Below are 14218 nucleotides of genomic sequence, written 5' to 3' on the forward strand. Positions count from 1 at the left end.
CATACCTCTAGCCTGCTCATTTTCAGCCCTTTCCTCATCAAGTACATCATGTACATCTGCATTAGTAATAGGCTGATCTAAAACATTTTCAGAAACCCCCATAGGCTGTACATTTGCCTCATTGGAACTTACATTCGTATTTCCACCACTGAAAAGAGGCAACAAAGTGTCATAAATGTCATGTGAGCTTACATTACTGTCTCTAGTACATGACAGCAAGGGCTGAACAGAATCTTCCACAAAAACTACATCCCGTGAAACCAGAATACATTTTGTTTGCAGATGATACAACCTGTAACCTTTGCGCTCAACACTATAACAAACAAAAATACATTTGATAGCCTCATCATCCAATTTTCTGCGCTGCACTTGTGGCACCAAAGCATATGCCAAACAACCAAAAACACGCATCTGCTCAATAGGAGGCTTTCTATCATGCCATGCTTCATATGGAGTAATAGACTGCAAAGCTTTCGTAGGACACCTGTTAAGTACATAAGTGGCACATGTGATGGCTTGAAGTAAAAAAGAATGCGGCAAAGCTTGACTTTTGACCATACATCGTGCCATTTCACCTGCAGAAATAAGTTGCTCATTGATATCCTTGACACTAGCAAGGAAAGTGTCCATATCATCTTCCTCATGCATAATCTTTGACTCCAGCTCTTTACGCAGCAAAGAAATTTTAGCCTCATTGCAGCTTGCATAAAGACCTGCTAGAATATCCCAAGCCTGTTTTGTAGATTTTGCTGAACGGATGTGAGGAACAATGGTGCGCTTCACAGACAACGCAATCAATGCATGAGCCTGTGCATCCTTAACATCCCAACGAGCTTGTTCTGCCGTAGGCAAAACAACTCTAACAGCTGCAATCCTTGCAGCAAGACTTGCAACATCCTCAACATCGCCTACATCCTCAGAACCACGACGTACATCAATGACCTGCACAATGTTCCAGACACCCTTTGACACAAGAACATGTTGCATCATATAAGCCCACATAGGGTAGTTGTCCCCATCCAACCTGTCCTCATCAGCAAACATCTTGAACACATCTGTGTTGTTGTTGTCAACCATGGTAAATGTTGCACCTGATGTGAAAACTGCCTGAAAATAGGAGAAACGGAGCGGGAACAACCTGTGCTATATAGCACAAACCGTAGAAGACTATAAGACACCTGTTATGCAAAAAACGGCACTGACAAAAATTCTACACAAAATGACGAAATAGCCTGTGCAGTACTGCTTGTAGTGGAAACGGAGGCCGAAATGAGCCAAAATCAAAATTCTGAGCAACCTGAGCTCTACAAGCTCACCCAAAATATTTGTTGACCTGCGAACACTTGCCAAAGCTCACTGAAATCGGAGAAAGTGAGCAGGCGTGTACTGGAGTAGCTAGCGACTAAGCCCGGGAGGACGTGACCTACTTTGATACCAATTGTTGGAATTAGGGTTGCAGAGAAACGCACATAGCTTGGAGAAGACGAAGGAAGCTCAAGGCACACGATAGAGAGTGTGTTACTTAGTGTGCAATGGAAAGATAGATAGCCCTAGAGTGATGGGCGTATATACAATGCACGGGGGAAAAAACCTCCTAAAGAGGGAAAAAATGCCTCGGCGGTCCTAGTGTGTTCACACACATCACTACCACATGTATATGGTAACAGTTATAGCTGAAGTGAATACATGGACCTAAAGTGCTCATCTTGTGGTGTATTGTGGGCTTTTCAGATTGACAATCGGAGTTCCAACGGCCAAGATATTAGCAGTTTCACCAAGGCCACTTATGTGCCGGTTTGCTTGCCTCATTAAGTGTGCCATCTGGAGTATTTTCAGCTTTACCAAGGTTTATAGGGGTGATAAGCGGCATGTGGAGGCCATAGAAAGTTACAAAAAGTTGATTGGGATTTAGAGGGCGGAGATATGTCATGTTGAAGTTGGGAGCAGATGCACGATAGATGGTGCCAAACGATTTTTGCTTGTTTTGGTAGCCTTGGTTTGCGGTCCAGGGAGTCTCAGAATGTGGAAGTATCCGAGGAGCTCAAAGTTGACATGGTGGAGATCTTGCATGGTTTTGTGTCGCGAGAATTGAGCATGTGAGCAAGGAGTTACTACAGATCAAATGTGGCACTGCAAATGAGTTTTTTTAATTGATTTCAATGAGGGTTTTAGGAGCCCAAGGGGGAGCTCTATTGTGGAGCTGCTACATGGATCAAGGGTAATCCCACATGTGGTCCCGCCATGTAGATGAGTAGGCTAGTTGGATAGGAGCGTGGCCCATTTGGGGCATGAGAAGTGGAGAGAGAGGGGATATCTCTCCCTCGTGGCCATGGCGAGCTTCTTAGTGCTGCTTGTTGGGTGCTCACAGGAACTTGTGATGGTGTTGGTGACGGTTTTGTGGCTGCATAGTGGCAAAGAGTGGTGTGGTGATTGCTGTTGGAATGTGTTGTATGGTGATGATGTGGTAGGCCCACCACGGGTCAGGTTCACATGGGGGGCCAAATGGCCTCCCCTTTTGTTGAGAGAGAGGAGGGTCACTCCCTCCCCCTTGTCAAGGCGCCATATTTTTTGACAAATATGGTTTGTAGGTAACTTAGCAACTGAGGATAGTTTCTTTCTAATGAAGAGGTATGCAATGGAAATTGATATATGATTATTTTACTACAACTAATAGGTGGAAAAGCATGACCAAGCTATGGGCTATGCAAAAGGACATCACATTTATGTATATTTTATTATTTAAGTGCTCTTTATGCGCTATGGCCATCTATGTCCGATCGACCAATGTGTTTTCATTTTCAACATTCAAGAAATCTATAAATAAATACGTGCAAGAGGAAAATGCTCACTCTTGCACATACTTGTTTGGACTACTATGTTGCAGTTTCTATGACGTGAGTCATGATGGAGTGTGATCCATGTACCTTGTGAGAATGAGAATAGACTTTTTAGACTTGTCCCTTTAGGCCTCGTGAAGCTTCCCTTAAAGTTTCATGACGATTCAAGTTTGTTTAGTCACTGAAATGGCGTGATGACCTAGAGCAGTAAGAAAGGACATAGACATATTTTTTGATCATTGAGTGATGATTTGCTTGTTGGGTTCACTTCTTGAGGTTGACACCTTCAAAGAGTCTCCGTGACCCATCCGAGTCACTTCCTTGAGTATTGACATATTATTAGTGCCAAATAGCTATGCTATAGACGTCCGATCGTGGTGACCCGCTGACACTCTTCTTCTCTTTTCCTTTGGTATTAACCTGTCCAATACTACAAGGCTTAAATATCTTAACAATCACATCCCTGATATCTGTTGCAATCTTAGTCTGGACAAATTGACAACTTTCTTACACCACATCTAGGGTACTCTCCAAGCAAGCAAGCATCTCTTTGCATGATATTCATGATCCTTACAGAAAGGGCACAATATGGAATCTAGCAAGTTACTTATGTGCTAAAAACTTACCTTGTTTGTAGAGCATTGACATGTTTCACTATGTGTACCACAAATGGAGCATGTACTTGGATGTTCTTTTGCATGATTCCCAAACTTGCTCTAGCGCATTCGATTGAAAGCATCACACATTTGATTGAAAGAATCCTTGAAGTATACCATTTGGATATGGTAAATATAGAAGCAAGTATAGCACTCTTTCAATTTCTAGACAAAGAATGGCTTGAGTGTCCCAAAGGACCTAAATGACAACTTCACTGTAGGATATGTGCTCTTAAATCTTTTGTAGAGCTCCATCTATAGACAAAAATGATTCACATGAGATCTCAAAATATTACAACAAAATAATAAAGAACCAAAGTAGTTTATAATCACAAATTTGGTACTATAAACTATCAACTCATTCTAAAATGCCAAATTTGGCACTATGTTGCCAAAAATCAGACTATAGTACCAAATCAGGTGCAAAAAAGCACCAAATTTGGTTCTATGTAACCTATTCAAGTACTGTAAATGCAATAACTCTATTTTTAGAACCCAATTTGGTACTATACTACTTAGAGTAATAACTGGTGCCCAAAAGAACTAAATTGCTCAACTATGCATATAATCTTTGGTAGTATGTTGTATAAAAGCACAAAATTTGGTATTATGGATCCCCTTAGGTACTTAGCAGGCACACTAAAAGCACCCTACATAGTACTAAACTGGATCCATAGTACCCAATTGGGTACCTTTTTGTGAACTATGTAGTATCAAATTGGGTTCTTTTTTTGATACAAAAAATGCCAAAAATGATACTACGGATCCAGTTTCGTACTTGTAGGATACACTAAAAGCACCAAATCTACTTCCAAAACCCAATTTGTTATTATACTACCAAGTGTGAGTGGTGCCCAAAAGTACCTAATTTGGTACTATAAATCCCTAAGGTACTATGCAGGCACACTAAAAGCACCTTGCATAGTACCAAATTGGGTACTTTTTGGTACACTGCATAGTACTAAACTAAATCCATAGTACCAAACTAGAAACTATTTTGCAAATGATATAATATCAAACTGGATCCATAGTACCAAATGAAGTACTTTTTAGTATACAAAAAAGATTTAAAATTGATACTATGCATCTAGTTTGGTACTTTGCAGGATACACTGTAAGCACCAAATCTGTTTTCAAAATCCAATTTGGTATTATACTTCTAAGTGTGAGAAGTGCCCAAAAGTATCAAATGATCATTGTGGATCCCATTAGGTACTATAGAGACACACTAAAAGTACCCTACATAGTATCAAGTTGGATCCATGGTACCAAATTGGATACTTTTTTCTATAATGTATAGTACATGGTGCCAAATTGGGAACTTTTCTAGACACAGACAGTGCCAAAAAATTGATACTATGCATTCAGTTTGGTGCTTTGTAGGATACATTGAATGCATCAAATCTATTTCCAAAACCCGATTTGGTATTCACTATCAAGTGTGAGTGGTGCCAAAAAGTACCAAGAATTGGGATTGTGCATCCATACTTTTGGGCATTGCAACCAAAAAATTATACGTCCTGTATGGTATTGTGCAAAATCCAGAGAAGCACCAAATTTTGGTACTATGGAGGTCAAAATTGGTATCTACAATGATACTATGGAGTTGCACATTGGTACTATGGAGCTGGGAATTGGTACCTATAATGATTCATGCCCAAAAATTACCAAACTGGTATTGTATGTCCTAGAATGATTGTTGGCAAAAAACTATCAATTTGGTACTGTACTACCAAACATGAGTGCTACCCAAAGTACAAAACTTATACTATTTCAATAGAAACCAAGGCCAGCAAGGATTTCATTTTAGGAAAAACATATTACTTGAGAGTCATCTAGAAGATGTATGGGATGTTTCATGACACATTTTGCCTCGATCCTCTGCTTACAAATATCCTTTTCGTTTGGTGAAACTCTCGTCTTGGATTTCTAAAAAGTGGTCACCAAATCTCTAGTTTCGATTGTGATACTTGTACGCAGAGGAAATTTTCTATGACAAGCACTAAGTGGTAACACTTCATCTTCATATTTCATTTCCAGTCGACTGCTTGCTGCCGATATATTCCATCAATGAATACCCAAGATAGCAGCAATTTTGGATTGGTTCACTGACCTTGTTCTCTAATCACCATTGTTTAGTATCATTGTCAAAGAGGTTCTCTTCATAAAAAGATCACTTGTAGAGTGGGGTACTTTCAGCTGAGTCAATGTGTTGCAAATGCTAGAAAGAAGACTCGATTGCATATCCAAAATCCTCAACTCAAAAAATGAATGATGATGTATAAGCTACTTTTGAACTTCTTGTCGTTCTACTGTTGTTAGTCCTTGGGTTCGCCGACGCGAACATCTAGCCATGGCTTTGTGTATATTTTTCCTTGACATGGTTCTTGAAAGTTTAGCTGGCTTAGTAGAGTTGTGCTCCTTGCATCCTTGCTCAAGCTTCTTTTGTGCCCAATCGCCCCACAAAAATTCTTGGTTGTTGATAGGTTTGTGAATGCTCATGGTTTTCATAATAGTATCCTCTGTAAATGCAGGTATCCTTGACTCGAGATTGGTGAAGGGGTCACGCTCAACATCCATCATCGTGTTTGTAGATATAGTATTGGCTTGAGGTGCGAGGGATGTGTGTGTGTGTGTGTGTGTGTGTGTGTGTATATATATATATATATATATATATATATATATATATATAGAGAGAGAGAGAGAGAGAGTAGTGAAATCTACTTTCTTGCATGTTGAAAGTCCCACCTCTATGGGACGTTTTAAAAAAAAGACTAAAGTATAGTACCTCCGGGAATTTTCACTTTACTTTTTCTTCTTTATTTCCCTTTTTCCCTCTTTTACTTTAGTCTTATTCTACTTAGGAAACCCACCAAGCCTATGTCGTGTCAATGACAACCAATTTTGTACCACCACCCCTTGCTTTTAGCTGCTAGGTACTGTGGGACTATTGAAAGGATACTAAAGATCAATTTAAGAACCTTTTATATCTATATCTTCGCGTGCAAGTGATTTGTGAATGTGTCTATATGGCATGAGAATGGGATCTACATGGTGGACTCCAATGTGCATCACACAAGGAGATATGAAAACTTAGTTTTGCCACACAATTGTGAGCAAGTGAGTGATTACAAAGCTTACCTTTATTTATTTGTACCATAGTATCAATGTAACTCACTTTGAGCTTCTTTTCTACACGAGGTCATCTATATCCCATCACTACACCAACCAAAATTTTGGTTCGTTGTCCTAGTAATACCTCAAGGAAGAACCATTTTCGCATCTAATGAAGTGGAGACCATCTTCGACCCTCCCACTTGTTACGTTGGATGAGGAGGAGATTAAGGAGAGAGATATCAATGAATCAAGTCCCACTGCCAATCTTAGCAAGGAGAAGTCATGATGATGATGATGAGATGGAAGATGATGAATTCGAAGATGATAAAGCCAATACATCTACAACTGACAATTCGACTTCTCTCTTTGTTGACTTAGGAGCCATGGGTTTATATTTAGATGATGCCACTTGTAGCGATCTTTTTTAAGATGATTCATAAAGATTTTGTATACTTTATCTATGAGAGCTCTCTCTCTCTCTCTCTCTCTCCCTCCCTCCCTCTAATTTTCTTAGCAAGGAGAAGTCATGATGATGATGATGAGATGAAAGATGATGAATTCGAAGATGATAAAGCCAATACATCTACAAGTGACAATTCAACTTTTCTCTTTGTTGATTTAGGAGCCATGGGTTTATATTTAGATGATGCCACTTGTAGCGATCTTTTTTAAGATGATTCATAAAGATTTTGTATATTTTATTTTATGAGAGCTCTCTCTCTCTCTCTCTAATTTTCTCAAGTATACTATTTTATGCTAATCATATGTATGTGATTAATTTAACGATCAAATATCTACCATTTTCTTTGTCCATTTTTAAATGAGAAATATCATGTAAAAATTTATAATAAAAGAATTACCCAAATTTGAATAATTTAGCTCCAAAGTGTTACACGTTAATGCTAGAGGTAATAAATGCTACCAATAATAACGTCTCTCTCTCTCTCTCTCTCTCTCTCTCTCTCTCTCTCTCTCTCTCTCTCTCTCGCACACACACATACACATCCACCTTCACACATTTTCTTCTGTTGTTGTTCTAAAGAGTTATGGCTACAAGTGGAGTTAGTGTTTTGTGTTATACACAGGGCGAGAGTGCTCCCACTACTATAGAGTGCTATGAGGAAGAGCTCCTTTATTGTGCTCCTTGCTCAACATCTCTTCGCAACCCGAGAGCTCGCCACCAGCATCACCACTGTGTAAAGACTTTCAAAATATACAATGAATACAAGGATACAGTCGCTCGAGTGAAATGCATGCAATGTTCGGAAAAAGAGTGCGAGCCTGTTGTGCTCTGTGTAGGGTTGTCCACATCGGGCTATAATGCATGTCCCACTTGTGGGCCATCATTGGTGACAGAGCGGCCAAATGCCTTGTGCAAGCTAATCTATCCAAAAAAACCATTGTTTCCTACCTCAATACCATTTTCTTTGTCCATTTTTTAATGAAAAATATCATGCTGTATAATTCTTCTATAATGTAAAATAGAAACTACCCAAATTTGAATATTTTATCTCCAAAGTGTTGGGCGGTAATGGAAGAGGTAATCATAGTGATTAAAAATGTGGTAATAATAGCGGTAACATGTACAACAAAATACACGATACTGCTTAATTTACAAAAACACTCTTTCTCGCCCCTTTCTCCCCTCTTTGGCCACCCCTGATTTGACGTGCAAAAAGGGATGCCCCTATCACCTTACGTGCCCCCATCACCTTAGAGAGCCTAAATCCCTGTCCATTTCTCGCCCATGCGAGCACTGAGATGCCCACCTGCAACCAATTTGGTGGGAATAACACACAATGTAAAATATTGTGTTTGAAAATGGGTATCTACTGTGTAAGACCCCCTGCCCATACCAAAAGGGCATGGGTAGCCACAAGGGTATTCTATAAACACCCTTTGATTAAGAGAAGAGGGGGCTTGAGGGTTTCTGGGTTGCTCTACATCTCGCATGTTAGCTCACCCTCTCCCTCACAAATAGGGGGGCTCATAGAAGGAGAGATGTGCGAGAGCAATTGAGATCTTTAGTGGTAGGTCTTCTAGGCGTGGTGGGTGATGAGTCGCTAGCCCTCGATGTGGGATCCCGATTGCCCCGGCCTACACCCTTGGGCTTCCTCTTTGCCAAGTCCTCATTTTTTGGACCCGATGGAGGGCGCCCCTCTCGCTTTGTCAATACGATACCGAGATACTCCTTGGAGGTTTCCATCTTGATTAGACTTTTTGTTGTGTAGATGGATTTCAGTACTAGTTCATTGTGCTGATGTGAAGGATCTTGGGCTACTCTGTGGGGATGGTGGACAAGCTACAGACATGTTGGAGTTTCCCACCAGCTTTGGTGGTAGTAGCTATCTTCCTCCTCCTTTGTCCGTTGAGACTGTTGTCTGGTCTCATACTCGTCTCCTTTTTGGCTTTGTAAGGTTTAGGCTATTGGCATGGATGAACACAATTGTCCTATGTGAGTGGGTCATTTATGATGGAACCATGTCTAACTCGTTTGTGTTTAGTCGATGTTGTGGGCTAGAGGCTTCCTTGTAAATAGTCTACCTTTATGGACTACCTAATGGCTTCAAAGTAAATATATACACTACTTACAGTGTAAGGACACTCTAAATAGAACACAACCCTAAAGGGAAAATAAACAAAGAAAAACACATCACTGTGCACTCTACCCCTCTCTCTTTTCATCATGGACACATAAATTCTTTTGACTTTCCACTTTCATGGGTCTTTTCATTTCCTAAACTCACCCCTCGCTTATGCATTTAAGATCTTTTGAAAGCTCGCCCAGCCTAATTGAGTTGGTTTGATAGTGTCTTGTCCCATTTGGCTTTGTCACTAGAGTGTAGTCGATTCCATTTTCTCTCTATGTTGTACGGAAAGGCCTTGGCCTGTTGGTAGAGGCTTGGGTTAGCTCTTTGGTCGGCCTGGTTTTCCTCATGTGATCGATTTGGTGTTGTAGCAGGCTTTGGTTGCCCTGGTGGGTGCATGTGGAGCCTTCAGAAGGGGCTTGGCCCCCTAAATGGCATGAAATTGTGTGTTTGTCTGCAATTGGTTCCTCGAGTGAAGGCTTGGCTTCCAATTTGGCGTTTGGGGTTTGTTCTCGGGGGAGATTCTATGGGCACTGGCATGGGTGGTGGCACTAGGCCCGTGGTGGTGGTGGCAGCCCAATCTTTCCTCCGATCGGTCTTGATATTTGGGTTGTGATCTTGGTATCTATGATTCTGTTCTTATTTGGCTCTTGTTGGAGGGTTTCTCCGGGCATGCGGGTGGTCTGTGGCAGCGACGCCAGCATGGTGGGACCTTGGGAGGCGTCTTTCGATGATGGGTACTACAAGAGGTTGTGTGCTCTTGTGACGCTGTTAGCAACGGAAATACACTGGGTTTTTATAACCCCCGGCGTCGCTAAAACCGTCGCTAATAGCGTCGCTACGAGAGCGTCGCTATAGGCGTCGCTATAAGCGTCGCTATATAGAGACGCTCATAGCGACGGTTATAGTGACGTTTACACAGAAATCTATAGCGACGCTCATAGCGATGCTACAGAGCCATAAATAGCGACGGTTATAGCGACGCCCGAGAGAATTTTTTTTTGGTGACAGGGCATTGAATGCCCTGCCACCCATCAACCATATTGTACTTGATTCACTTTTTAAAAAAAGTGCAAGGGTAGATAATAGACCCAAAATAGTCACCCACAAGACGCATTGTTTGCAAAATTGACAAGCGTAAAATTGACAATTGTACACATCATAGGCAAAATGAATTGATTGGCAAATGTAATAATGACAATTGTACAACATCATAGGCATAAAGAATTGATTGGCAAAATGAACTGCGGTGACAAATGTAATAATATACATGGTTCAAAAAGACGTATAAAATCCGTCTCATGATACATAAGCTATGAGAAACCCTAAACTAATGCTATCTAGCTACGGCTAAACTGACGTCGTCTAGTCAGACGTCTAATCGCATCCAAGCGGCGTATCTGTCGGATTCTGTAAAAAAAGACAATAAGACAGCTTTCAATAAGTATAAACATATAACGACATTTATAAAACAATACAAAAAATAGAAAAGAGTAAACCCTAATACTAACCATGCCGCCGCGAGAACTGAGAATGTCCATCAGGGCGTTTAATCCCTTCTTGCCTGCGTACTCTCGCTCGTACGGTGTGGGATCACGTCCTGTTATCGACCACTGTCAAAACATACAAAGATTTCATTATGTTAGAATTAAAAAACTCATAAACCCTAAACTATCGAACATAAAGAGCAATGCGAAAACACTTACAAAATCGGCCTCAAATGATGCCCATCCACCGCTCCCCAAGTGGTGCGAGCTCCCTGCCTCTACTCGCGCTCTGGGTGCATCCTTTTGTTGCTTCCACTTGTCGGGATTCTCGCGCGCTGCTTTCTTCGCATTCTTCCAATCTTCTTTGGCCAGCCAATCTGGCCTGTTCCACCCATGCTTGATTGCTTTTTGCACTTCCGAACGCTTGTGTTTGCAGTATTCGCGCATTCGAATCTTCATCAGGTCTTCATTGAAGCGCTGATCCCGTGTTGGAACGGGAAACTCATCATGAAGTATGTTGATGACTATGGCTTTTAAATCACTTGGTACTTCACTCCATTTGTTTAGTATGTAGTGTCTAAATAGCTGAGAGCAAAGACCACGCATGCGCGAGATCACCTTCTTGCCGTCATCATCCATGATGATGCCGCCGCTGAAGTCGACGGAGTAAGGCAAGCCCTCTGGCCGGTGACGCGTGAACCTGGGTGTCCTGGCAGGGGTCTCTAGCGGCGTGTCGATGGGGGTACGGACGTCAGGTGTCTCCACCGGCGTCTGGGCCCTGAAGCGAGGAGTGTCGAGTGGGGTGGCTCCTGGTGGAGTAGGTAGACGTGTGTAGCTTCTAGGAACAGTCAGCCGCGCAAAACCTGGCGTAGATGGTGATGTTGTGGCTGGTGTGGGGGCGGGCAAAGAAGGGGAGGGTAAAGAGCATCGTCGAACACGAGGCGGTGTGGAGGCATCGGCGGCGGAATCCCCACAACAACCGCCACCGCCACCACTAGAGCGCCGGTGTCTAGACGAGTGTGAAGATCGTCTCGTCGACACCGAAGCTTCGGAGCGCGCCGAATGCTCCGAAAGAGAGGGAGATGCGGATGGAGTAGGAACGTGCGATGATGCGCCAGAGCGATGACGCTCCACGTACCACTGTCTCTGCTGCGGTGACAAAGAAGAAAGAAACTCCTCATCATCCATACCTGCATTAAACACACGAATATTTAAACTTAATATTGAATGAATAGAGTAGACAATGACGCAAAGAGCATTAAATACAATGACGTAATGACGCATATAAATACAATGACGCAATGAATTGAGTGATAGAAGAGGCAAGTCGAAAACTCAGAATTTTCAATCAAAAGATGTGAGCGCGAGTAGAAAAGAGAGTTATACACCATGGAAGGTACTTAGAGAGCCAGAGCTTTTACAACACGGAGCAAAATTGTTCAAATACAATATTTGTGGCTTTAAGAGATCTCTCTCTCATCCTCGCATAACTCAACATAACTTCCTATATCTATATAGAGCTCTCCGTTTAAACACATATCCTCTGTTTCATTTTGTAGCTCCTCTGCATGCACCCCATATAGAGTAGTAGCATCTTGATGCTTGTCTGGCACCACCGCAGCGGCTTCTGATTGAGCATCTTCTCTGATCTCCTCCATTGATGCCGTTGTGATTGGCACATGGTAGCCTTCATACATCCTTGCACTACGAGGAGCTACCTCTATGACGTACCACCAGTTTGATGTAGACTTTGTAGGATGAAATATTACCTGCCAGAGCCACATAACTTACATGAGAGCTTTCAAGCACATAACTTGTAAAAGGGGGATGTTAACTATTTACATACTTACTTGTTCACAATGCTCGGGTAGTACGAAAGTGTCTCTTAGGTCAGTCCATTTCTTAGTCGAATCCACTTCAAGAAAACCAAACTCTCCTCTACGCACAGTAGCGTTGCGACCCTCCATGATTATCTTGAACCATTGCACGTCGAACAAGTCGATAAAAAATCCTCTGTAATCGATCCTCAAAATCTCTTGTAGCGTGCCGAAGTAAGTGAGTTCCGCCACCACAGGATCTGCATCAGAGGAACGTCGTCGACTAGACTGTTCAAATTTTGCCATGATTCCACAATCTTGAGTAAAACGCTTTTTGTCGATCCGTTCCACCCTAAAATGTCGACCTTTACACCATGCTGCTGTGTATGACTTATACTACAACGAACAAAGATTATGAGTGGCCGTTCAAACGTTTATAAATAAAGTCACTTGTTAGTCGTACATTGCAAACTTACCTTGGTCGCGCAACCCCGAGAGTACTCCCACTCTTCCTCAGTCACTTCGTCACCGCATTGTTGTGCGCTTTTCAATTGGTTGTGCAACCATCTTAAGCTCATGAAGGTTGGTAGGCTCTCCAGAACCGCTGGATAGTGGATCGGTGGTCGTCTTCCCCGTCTCCACTCGATTCGTGCCCTCTGTCGCTCTTGCTTTGCATCCTCATATTGTGAAATCCACTTTTGCATCACTGGATTGTGAAGCATGCAAAATCGGTTGATTTTAGCCTCTAGATCTTCCGTCATCTTCTTCTCAACACCGAGATTGCACATGACAATCCCAGATATGCGCTCATCATCTATGGTTCGCCATAGCGTGTCCCGGGCTTTATCAAATCCGTCTAGCCACTCTCCAATGTACACTAGGGACTCTGATACCAACCAACCTTCTGCCATGCTACCCTCCGGACGTGCCTTTTGACGCACATATCCCTTAAGCGTTTTCATGAAACGTTCTAAGAAGAACATCCATCTGGAATGAACTGTGCCAACTATTTCCACCTCATCAACTATGTGAACAAGAAGATGCACCTGAATGGTTAGCATGGTAGTAGGAAAATGTTTCTCAAACATGCACACAAGCTCCGCAGCATTTAGTTTGGCGAATGCTATGGAGTCTACGTTGATCTCCTTTTGTGAGATCCATTGCACCAGCTTTGCAAGTTTGTAGATTGTGTTACGGATGTCGAGAGACAAACATCCTTCAATGGCAACCGGTAAAATAAACTGTAAAGTATGTGCAACAATGATATTAAAGTCCACATTTTATGCAATGATATTAAAGTCCACTATGAACGTACCTGACACATTTATGCCAATCGTGTGACTTCAAACCGGTAAGCTTTCCTTCTTTAGTAAAACACGTTCGGAGCGAGTGCATTATGCCAGTGGGGGTCCGCAAAGATCGAATGGTCTCTTTTACTTTGCGTTCTTGGGCTCCTGTGAAAATCCATGGTGCTTTAGGGAGTTTTATCGATCCATCAGACGCTGTTTGCGGCCAATATTGCTCCATACGATCCACATTTCTAAGGTCAACTCTGGCTCCCAAAGTATCTTTCTTGCCGGTCAGATGGTCCCATAGTAGATTACCCACATTCTTGAATATGTGCATTGGATCGAGCAAATGATTGATCATGAGTCGGGGCCTGTATGGTAACTCGTACCATAGAGATAGTCTCTTCATCCCTGGAGGCAATCCGTC

This window comes from Adiantum capillus-veneris, chromosome 29 (assembly GCF_014529385.1).
Source record: "Adiantum capillus-veneris isolate H3 chromosome 29, ASM1452938v2, whole genome shotgun sequence".
NCBI classification, from domain to species: Eukaryota; Viridiplantae; Streptophyta; class Polypodiopsida; order Polypodiales; family Pteridaceae; genus Adiantum; species Adiantum capillus-veneris.